This window comes from Otolemur garnettii, unplaced genomic scaffold (assembly GCF_000181295.1).
Source record: "Otolemur garnettii isolate 467f Iridium unplaced genomic scaffold, OtoGar3 scaffold00118, whole genome shotgun sequence".
Lineage (NCBI taxonomy): Eukaryota > Metazoa > Chordata > Mammalia > Primates > Galagidae > Otolemur > Otolemur garnettii.
In genome coordinates this window covers 2,203,092-2,213,090 of record NW_003852513.1, presented here as the reverse complement: position 1 = coordinate 2,213,090, position 9,999 = coordinate 2,203,092, and positions in this window count along the sequence as shown.

Below are 9,999 nucleotides of genomic sequence, written 5' to 3'. Positions count from 1 at the left end.
CCACAACGCCTGGCTATTTTTTGGTTGTAGCCATTATTGTTGTTTGGCGGCCCAGGCTGGATTCGAACCCGCCACCTTAGGTGTACGTGGCTGACGCCTTAGCTGCTTGAGCCACAGGCGCCGAGTCTTTTCTCGCTTTTTATGATGCACCTAATATGCTTTAATCCCTTCCCCTAAAAAACAGCCTGAGCCGTCCCTCCAACCATCGCTGGACCAGTAACAGAACAGATGTCTTGAAACATCTTCTCTTTAGGACTTTTGCACAGTGGTCTTTAAAGGCAAATCCTCTCCTTCTATTCATCAGGACCTGGCCATCCCACCCGCTCCCAGGGAGGCACCTGCTGATAGATGCAAAGAAGCCAACAGCCTTGAGAAAGGTAAGGCAAGAAGCAAGAACCTTGGCTAATGCCAAACTGGCAGCTGGGAGTGCCACACCTTCGTGCTTTTTGGGAGCCCACAGCCCATACAATTGGGCACACATTAATGCCTTTGCAGCTTAGTTAAGTGAGACTAAAACAACAGACTGAGGGAGCTATCCCAGCTCTCAGGGGAACCTGCTGCCTCCATCTCACCTAGGCTGACCCATGGCACAAAATGCCACCCCTGCACCACATTCTAGGATGTGACCTGGAACCATGCCTAGTTCCTTTTCCTCTGCCTCCCTGACACGTTGAGGCTGGATCTCCAGAGGGTAGGGGCAAGGATGTGGAGCCGCAGAACTGACCCTTCTCTCCCCTTACACAGTGCCTGGTGGGGCCACTGCTGGAGGCCAGGAAGGCTGCCAATCTAAATAGGTGGAGCTCCAGCCACGGGACTCTTCCCTCCTCATCTCCCTGGAAGAAAAGAAAAAAATTCCATGGGAAATGTCCCCGGAACCAAGAGATGTTGGTCCCTAAGTTTTGAGGGTTGGCCTAGAAAAACTTCCCAGGCCACTCAAGCACACAGTTGACCCAGGAAGCTAAAATCCCTTCTGCGGGTTTTGCAAAGCACATGTGAGCCAACATCCAAGCAAAAGAGATGAAACAAACAGGGCAGACACAGTTCCCAACCTGGAGGGCTTTGGTTTGCTTTGTGGCCTGTCAGGGAGGATCCTCACACTGTTTCAAGGTGACACCCCCACTTGAATTTCATCTCCCCTTCAGCAGGTCCTGAGGGACACTCCTGTTTCAGCTACCCCGCAGGAAGCCACCCCAGTTCAGCCTAAATGCTGCTTTGCTTCCGGCCCTTCTGAGACGCAGACAAGCTCCTTGAGCAGGGTCTGGAGACAGGGCGTCAACAAGGCATCTCTAGGCCCCTCTCCCCTGGCTTAGATGCCAACATATCATGTAGACATTCTTTCAGGCCAAAAATTAATTAAGATTCAGAATTAGCCAGAGTATTCCTGCTGACAAGTCTCATCCATGATGGGACCACAATGAGCGGACTCTAAAAACAGGCCCAGAAATGTTATTGGATTCTCCCTGGGGAGACACACAGGTTGACACTGAGGCATTTCAATTGTCAACGGTGGGCAAAGAACTTTCAGAGGAGGCTCAAAAGGAATATTATTCAAAGTATAGGTCATAAAGCAATGTGTATACAATCGTTAACATAAAGATTTTGTTTTTAAAAACTAGTATGTATTGGGCGGCGCCTGTGGCTCAGTGAGTGGGGCGCCAGCCCCATATAATGAGGGTGGCAGGTTCAAACCTGGCCCCGGCCAAACTGCAACAACAACAAAAATAACCAGGTGTTGTGGCAGGCACCTGTAGTCCCAGCTACTTGGGAGGCTGAGGCAGGAGAATTGCCTAAGCCCAGGAGGTGGAGGTTGCTGTGAGCTGTGTGACGCCAGGGCACTCTACTGAGGGCGATAAAGTGAGACTCTGTCTCTATAAAAACAAAACAAACAAACAAAAAAACCTAGCATGTATTATAGCACTTGAGGAGGCTGAGGTGGGTAGAATGTCTGAGCTCAGGATTTCAAGACCAGCTTGAACAAGAGTGAGACCCGTCTCTACTAAAAATAGAAAAATTAGCCGGGTGGTGTTATGGGTGCCTGTAGTCCCACCTACTAGGAAGGCTGAGGCAAGAAGATTGCTCCAGACCAAGAGGTTATTGTGAGTTATAATGCACTCTACCCAGGGGGATAGAGTGAGATTTTGTCTCAAAACAAACGAACAAACAAACAACCACAAACTAGTATGTATTATAAATGCCTGGAGGACAGACGGGAAAGGTGTGCATCCCAAATGAGCGCTCTGATACCTGGGACAGGGTGGGGGGGTGACTTTGCTTTCTGAGCTCACATTTTCTCAAGATTTTCTATAACAAACCATTATTAATGATTTTCTATAATAAACCATTATTAATGTAATGAGAGAAAAAAGTGATTTTTTTAAAATAAAACCATGAGTTTTTTACAAAAGAAAAGAGATCTGGAGGCTGCAGTGCTGCAGCATCAGCCTAGCTCACAGCAACTTTAGACTCCTGAGCTCAAGGGATCCTCGTGCCTCAGCCTCCCAAGAGCTGTGACTACAGGCACCTGCCACAATGCCTGGCTAACTTTTCTATTATTTATTTATTTATTTTTGAGCCAGAATCTCATTGTGTCACCCTTGGTAGAGTGCTATGGCATCATGGCTCACAGCAACCTCAAACTCTTGGGCTCAAGCAATTCTCTTGACTCAGCTTCCCCAGTGGGCTGGGACTACAGGTGCCCACCACAATGCCCAGCTAGTTTTAGAGAGGAGGTCTCCCTCTGGCTTAGCCTGGTCTCAAACCCATGAGCTCAGGCAATCCACCTGTCTCAGCCTCCCAGAGTGCTAGGACTATGGGTGTGAGCCACCAAGCCTGGCCACTTTTCTATTTTTTAGTAGAGATGAGGTTCTTGAGGTTCTTGCTTTTGCTTGGGCTAGTTTTGAACTCCTAAATTCAAGTGATCTTTCCACCTTGACCTCCAGAGTGCTAGGATTATAGGCTCCTGTATGGCCTATCTTTTGATTTTATTTATTTATTTGTTGTTTAAAAGTTGTCAACAGGCCTGGGCCAGGTTTGAACCCACCACTCCTGTTGCATAGGGCTAGTGCTCTAACCACTGAGAAACAGGCACTCACTCATTATTTTTGGTTTTAGAGACAGGATCTTGCTCTGTTATCCAGGCTGTGAGAGAGGATATCCTGCAAGGGTGAGGTCTAGGAGAACAGGTCTTCTCAAGGATACCCCAAGGTATACCTGACAGGCACTCCCCATGGTGACTCAGCTCTTAGGAATTTGTAGAAACTTAAATTCCTATGCTGGGCTCAGTGGCTCATGCCTGTAATCCTGGCATTCTGGGAGGCTGAGGAGAGTGGACTGCCTGAACTCACAGGTTCAATACCAGCCTGAGCAAGAGTGAGAGCCTGTCTCTAAAAGTAGCCAGGTTTTGTGGAGGGCACTTGTAGTCCCAGGTACTCAGGAAGCAGAGGCAAGAAAATCCCTTGAGCTCAGGAGTTTGAGGTTGCTGTGAGCTATGATGTCACCACACTCTAATGAGAGCAACAAAGTGAGACTCTATCTTGAAAAAAAAAAAAAGAAAGAAACTTAACTTCCTGGGACATGGAAATTTCAGCTTCTGTGAAATCCTGTAGTTCTGTGGGGGCTGGGGCATCTCTCCAGCTTGATTCAAATTGATCAATGAGAAAGGTACCCATAGGGTCTGGCATGGTAGCTCATGCCTGTAATCCTAGCACTAGGGGAGGCCAAGGCAGGTGGATTGCCTGAGCTTATGAGTTCAAGATCAGCCTGAGCAAGAGTGAGACTCTGTCTCTAAAAATAACTGGGTGTTGTGGTAGGTGCCTGTAGTCCCAGCTGCTTGAGAGGCTAAGGCAGGAGAATCACGAGCCCAAGAGTTTGAGGTTGCTGTGAGCTATGACGCCATAGCACTCTATCTGGGCAGCAGTGAGACTCTGTCTCAAAACAAACAAACAAACAAACAAAGCAAAAGGTACCTGTGGGTTGGAACTTTATGACTGGTGATAAAAAGGGAAAGACCAAGCCAGTCGGGGAGCATGGTCATTTGGAGATTTTTAGATTTGTCATAGCTCTGCTGACTAAATAAAGCCTTTCTCCTCTTAAAAAAAAAAAGAAAGAAAGAAAAGAGATCTGATCCATCCCATTCTCTTCAGCCACATCACCATTGTAGTTCCAGTTATCCAGGCCCCTGTGCTCTGCCCTGAACTATAAGTTCATCTCCTGCCTCTCTGTGGGTTAGCACCACAGTCCACCAGCCAGACTAGTTGATCTTCTCTGGCTTCTTCTAACTGCAGCTATAGTGCTCTTTTAAAAACATAAATGTAGGCCAGGCGCAATGGCTCACACCTGTAATCGCAGCACTCTGGGAGGCCGAGGCAGATGGATTGCCTGAGCTCACAGGTTTGAGACCAACCTGAGCCAAAACAAGACCTTGTCTCTAAAACTAGCTGGGCATTGTGGTAGGCACCTGTAGTCCCAGCTACTTGAGAGGCTGAGGCAGGAGAATCACTTGAGCCTGAGAGTTTGAGGTTGCTGTGAGCTATGACACCACAGCACTATATTGAGGGTGACAAAATGAGACTTTGTCTCAAAAAAAAAGATAAAATGAAATAAAAACATATATCTGATTAAAAACTATAAATAGAGCTACCATATGACCTAGCAATCCCACTGCTGGGTATATAGCCAAAGGAGGGGAATCAGTATATCAAAAAAATACCTGCACTTCCATGTTCATTGTGGCACTATTCACAATAGCCAAGATTTGGAATCAACCTATGAGAACATCAACAGATGAATGGGTAAAAAAATTATGGCACATATACATAATGGAATATCATACAGCCATAAAAAGAATGAAATCCTGCCATTTGCAACAACATGGATGGAATGGGAGAATATGATGTTAAGTGAAATAAACCGAGAACAGAAAGATAAATCTCGCATGTGCTCATTCATATGCGGAAGGTTAGTATTAAAGACAATTGATCTCATGGGGACAGAGAGTAGAACGGTAGTTACTGAAGCTGGGAAGGAAAGTAAGTGGGAATAAAGTGGGGTAATGGGTACAAAAATGTAGTTAGATAGAATTAACAATATTTAATAGTACAACAAAGTGACTATAATCAACAATAAGTTTAGTATATACTTAAAAAATAACTAAAAGAGTGAAACCGAGTGTTCCTAACACAAAGAAATGTTAAGTGCCTGAGGCGATGGATGTCCCCATTACCCTGATTTGATTAATCCACATTGTATGCCTGCATAAAAACATCACATGCACCCTACAAAGATATACAACTATTGTGTACTCATAATAATTAAAAATAAAAATATAAAAACATAAATCTATGTCATTCCTGTTATTAAAACCTTTCCTAGCACATTGGGTGCCCTTAGGATAAAATACACAATTCTGAATACTGTGAGGCCCACGGGCCCCTTCCCTCCAGTCTCACACCTTGGGACTTGCGGCAGAGTGCTGGCTTGTCAATATGTTGCTCCTCTATTTGGGACTCGCCCCTTCTCTCTTTGTTTAATTCTCACTCACCTGGGAAGCCCAGGTCTAAATGCTGCTTCCACAGGGAGGCTTTTCCTGACTTGCCAGTCTATGAAAACCCACTCAGCTCCTGCTAGGGTTTTTTTCATGGCTATGATCAGATTTGAAATCCCTGGCCTCCTATCTGTCTCCTGCATTGGACCATGAGTTCCATGAGGACAAGGACCACTGAGGCCCCAGGCTGGCACACACTAGGCACTCAATCAATACTGAATTTGATTACTTTACTTCTTTAAAAATGAAGCTCTAAGGCCAGGTGCAGTGGCTCACATCTACAATCCTAGTACTCTGGGAGGAGCAAGAACAAGACCCCATCTCTACTGAAAATAAAAAAATTAGCTGGGAGTTGTGGTGGGTGCCTATAGTCCCAGCTACTTGGGAGGCTGAGGCAAGAGGGTTGCTCAAGCCCAAAAGTTTGAATTGCTGTGAGCTATCACACCATCACAGTCTATCCAGGACTGTCTCAAAAAAAAAAAAAAAAAAAAAAAGGAAGAAGCAGCAGCAGCTCTGAAAATCATGAAAAGTTGGCAGCATTTGGCACTCTCAAGGACAGAGTCAAAAGTTGCACTTACCTATGGAAGGCTCTTCTCAGAAAAAATATTGTAAAACCCTGAAGAAGCAATGCAGGACATTCAGAGTGAAGAAGTTGATGGGGCAATTCATTCAGCAAGATGAAAGGGATCTGGGGGAGGCATCTGCACATGGAGAAGGTCAGGAGGATGGAGCCCTGGGTGCCACACTCACCCGGCAGGCCCTGTAGCCCGAGGTGTCAGAGGGCTCCCTCCACCACCACAGACCACTGGACTGATGGGGAGCTGCCTCAAGTCTGTGCAGAGACGATGCACTGGAGAGCAGGCCCTACAAGAATCAGGTAGCTGCCAGTCCTGGGTTTTTGTAGCTGACACCATCCTGAGCACTCAGGTACATGGTGCTAGGTCTGCTTAGATTCAGCTTTGCAGCAGTAGCTTTCACATTACCCCCTCCAGGCCAGGAGGGAGTGGGCAGGGCAGACACTACCTGTACTCTGCCTTGTGACTACCCTCACCCCCAGTGTGGGGTCTGAGCAGGGGAGGTGCCTCAGATGCCACAGGCACCACCTGGGAAGCCTTGGGTAACTGCCTCAGAGGGACATAGGTGGAAAAGAGAACCCTGGTTGGCCTAGCAGCCCTGGCCCACCTCTGCAGTCCCTAGGTCACTGGAACTGACCCCTGCCCATATGACTTGATATCCACAGCCTCCTGCTTGCACAGCCCTGTCTCTGAGGTTCCCAATTCCAGCTCTGAAGCTCTCACTGCACCCAGGCCCAATGCTCGACCCGTTTGGCCCCAGAGCTCCCACCGAGCCCACAACACCAACTCCGAGATTCCAGGGTTTCACCTGGACTCCAAGACAACACCCCTGAATCTCCACCACTACCTCTGGCATAGAAAATAGCCTAAAAGTCCAACACTCTGCAAGGGACTGCTCAGCCTCAAGATGCCATTACATCTGGACCCAGTTCAAGCAAACACTTACAGTCTTCAAGCAAACACTCACAACCACTGCCTAGATAGCCTCACCCAGTAGTGACTATCACCTCTGTGGGAAGACCACATGCAGAACAATCTGCCACAGACCAGCCTTCATGGAGAGGGTCTCACCCAGCCTCCAACTCCAACTTCCTACAACAATCTGGGAACAACCCATCACCCTGTACAAAGATCATCCAACATGGGCTTGAACTAAGGCAATCATAGGGGAACAGGACAAAACAGAGCAGGTGCACCATGGGCTCTCACTTATCTGCCCCGCCCCAGTGGGTCAATATTCCAGAGTAGTACATAAAAACACCATCTAAGGATTTCTCTTTCTTCTCACTAAGTAGGAGAGTTTCCAGCAAAGTAGAACATGTGACCTGCAAACCTATTATCCCTGAGCCAAGGGAAGAGGATTCAGATGAAAAGAAACCAACAAAAGAACCCTGACAATATGAAAAAACAAAGCAGTTTGACACCTCCAAGAGATCATGATGGAGCTATAGTAGACTCTAACCAGAAGCTGTTGAAATGAAAGAAATAGAATTCAGAATATGGATGGCAAATATGATAAATGGAACTGAACAGAAAGTTGAAAACAACAAAAAGAAGCCAAAAAATATTTTCAGAAAATCAGTGAAAAAAATGAAAAAGTCACTAAAGAGCTTGATAAGAAAGGATACAATAGAACTTAAAAAAATAAAAGCGTCATTGAAGAAATGTCATAATATAATAAAAAGTTTCAGCAACAGACTAAACCAAGGAGAAAAAAGAACCTCTAAGTGATTGTTCAGTCAAAATGAAGGCGAAAATTCTAAAAGCAGCAAGAGGAAAGCAAAAATTAACCTAAAATGGACACACATCAGGCTAACCGCTCACATCTCAATGGAGATCTTATAAGCTAGAAAGGCCTCAGCTTCAATCCTCTTCTTTTTTTTTTTTTTTTTTTTTGAGACAGAGCCTCAAGCTGTCGCCCTGGGCAAAGTGCCGTGGCATCACAGCTCACAGCAACCTCCAACTCCTGGGCTCAAGCGAGTCTCCTGCCTTTGCCTCCCAAGTAGCTGAGACTACAGATACTTGCCACAATGCCCAGCTATTTTTTGGTTGCAGCCGTCATTGTTGTTTGGCAGGCCCGGGCTGGATTTGAACCCGCTAGCTCAGGTGTATGTGGCTGGCGCCTTAGCTGCTTCAATCTTCTTAAACACAGCCACTGCCAACCTAGAATTTTGTATCCTGCAAAACTAAGTTTCACAAATGATAAGAAATAAAATCTTTTTCAGGCAAGCAAACACTAAAGGAATTGGTCATGACCAGACCTGCCCTGAAGGAAATATTCAGAACTGGATTATATACAAATCAGTGCAATAGATCCCCACCAGTGTAAAATCACCCAAAATCTAAAGCTTTCAGCTTGTATAAAATAGTACAAGATGGAAAACAAAGGAATAAGTTACTACCCAACATCCCACATATAAATCCTATCACTCAACGTTAATGATCTGAATGCTCCTTTCAAAAGACAGGCCAGCTGAATGGATGAAAAAACACAACTCAAATATCTGCTGTCTTCAGGAAACACATCAAACCCAAATACTCCCCATACAAGTAGAAGTCAAAAGAGAGCAGGGTAGCCATTCTTACATCAGATAAAACTGACTTTAAATCAATAGTAGTAAAGGAAGACATAGATGGTCATTATATAACAGTAAAGGGTAGCAATTCAACAAGACATAACAATCCTAAGTACATATGCACCTAACACAGCAGTTTCTAGATTCATAAAGCAAATTCTACTAGATCTATGCAAAGAGATAAATAGTAGCATCATAATTGCTGGGGACTTCACCACCCCACTGACAGAGCTGGACAGATCATCTCGTAGAAAACAAATAAAGAAGCACTGGATTTAAATGAGATTATAAAGTGGAACTAAAAGACATCTAGAACATTCTACCCCCAAACTACTGAATATACATTCTTCTCATCAGGACATAGGACATTCTCCAAAACTGATCATATCTTAGGCCACAAAAAATGTCTTAACAAATTAAAAAAAAATCAAAACTGTACCATGTATCTTCTCAGGCTACAATGGAATAAAACTAGAAACCAATTCCAAGAAAAACACAAAAAGTCATAGAAATTAAACCACTTTCTAATGAATGATTATTGGGTCAATCATGAAATTAAGAAGGATTCAGGCCAGGCATGGTGGCTTACACCTATAATCCTAGCAATCTGGGAGACCAGTCTGAGCAAGAGTAAAGCCCTGTCTCTAAAAATAACCAGTGTTGTGATGGGTGCCTATAGTCCCAGCTATTTGGGAGGCTGAAGCAAGGGGATTGCTTGAGCCCAAGAGTTTGAGGTTGCTGTGAGCTATGATGCTACAGCACTCTACCAAGGGCAACAAAGTGAGACTCTTTCTCAAAAAATAAAAAAATAAAAAAAGAAAGAAAGAAAAAGAAATCAAAGGAGTCCTCATGACACTGGACAAAGGGGACACAAACTATCAAAATCTATGGGATTCAGCAAAAGCAGTCCTAAGAGTAAAATCCATATCCTTAAATGCCTACATTGAAAAGACAGAAAGATCACAAACTACCTAATATCACATCTCAAGTAAATAGAGAAGAGCAAATCAAACCCAAAGCTAGCAGAAGAGAAGAAATAACAAAGCTCAGAGCAAAAGTAAATGAAATGGAAAACAACAAAACAATGCAAAGGCTCAACAAAACAAAAAAATTGGTTCTTTGAAAAGATAAACTAAACCAATAACCCCTCTTGCTAGATTAACCAGAAATAGAAGAAAAAAAAAAACCAAATAAGCTCAATAAGAAATGAAAAAGGAGATACTGGCTCAGCGCCTATAGCTCAACCGGCTAAGGCGCCAGCCACGTACACCTAAGGTGGCGGGTTCGAATCCCCAGCCCGGACCCG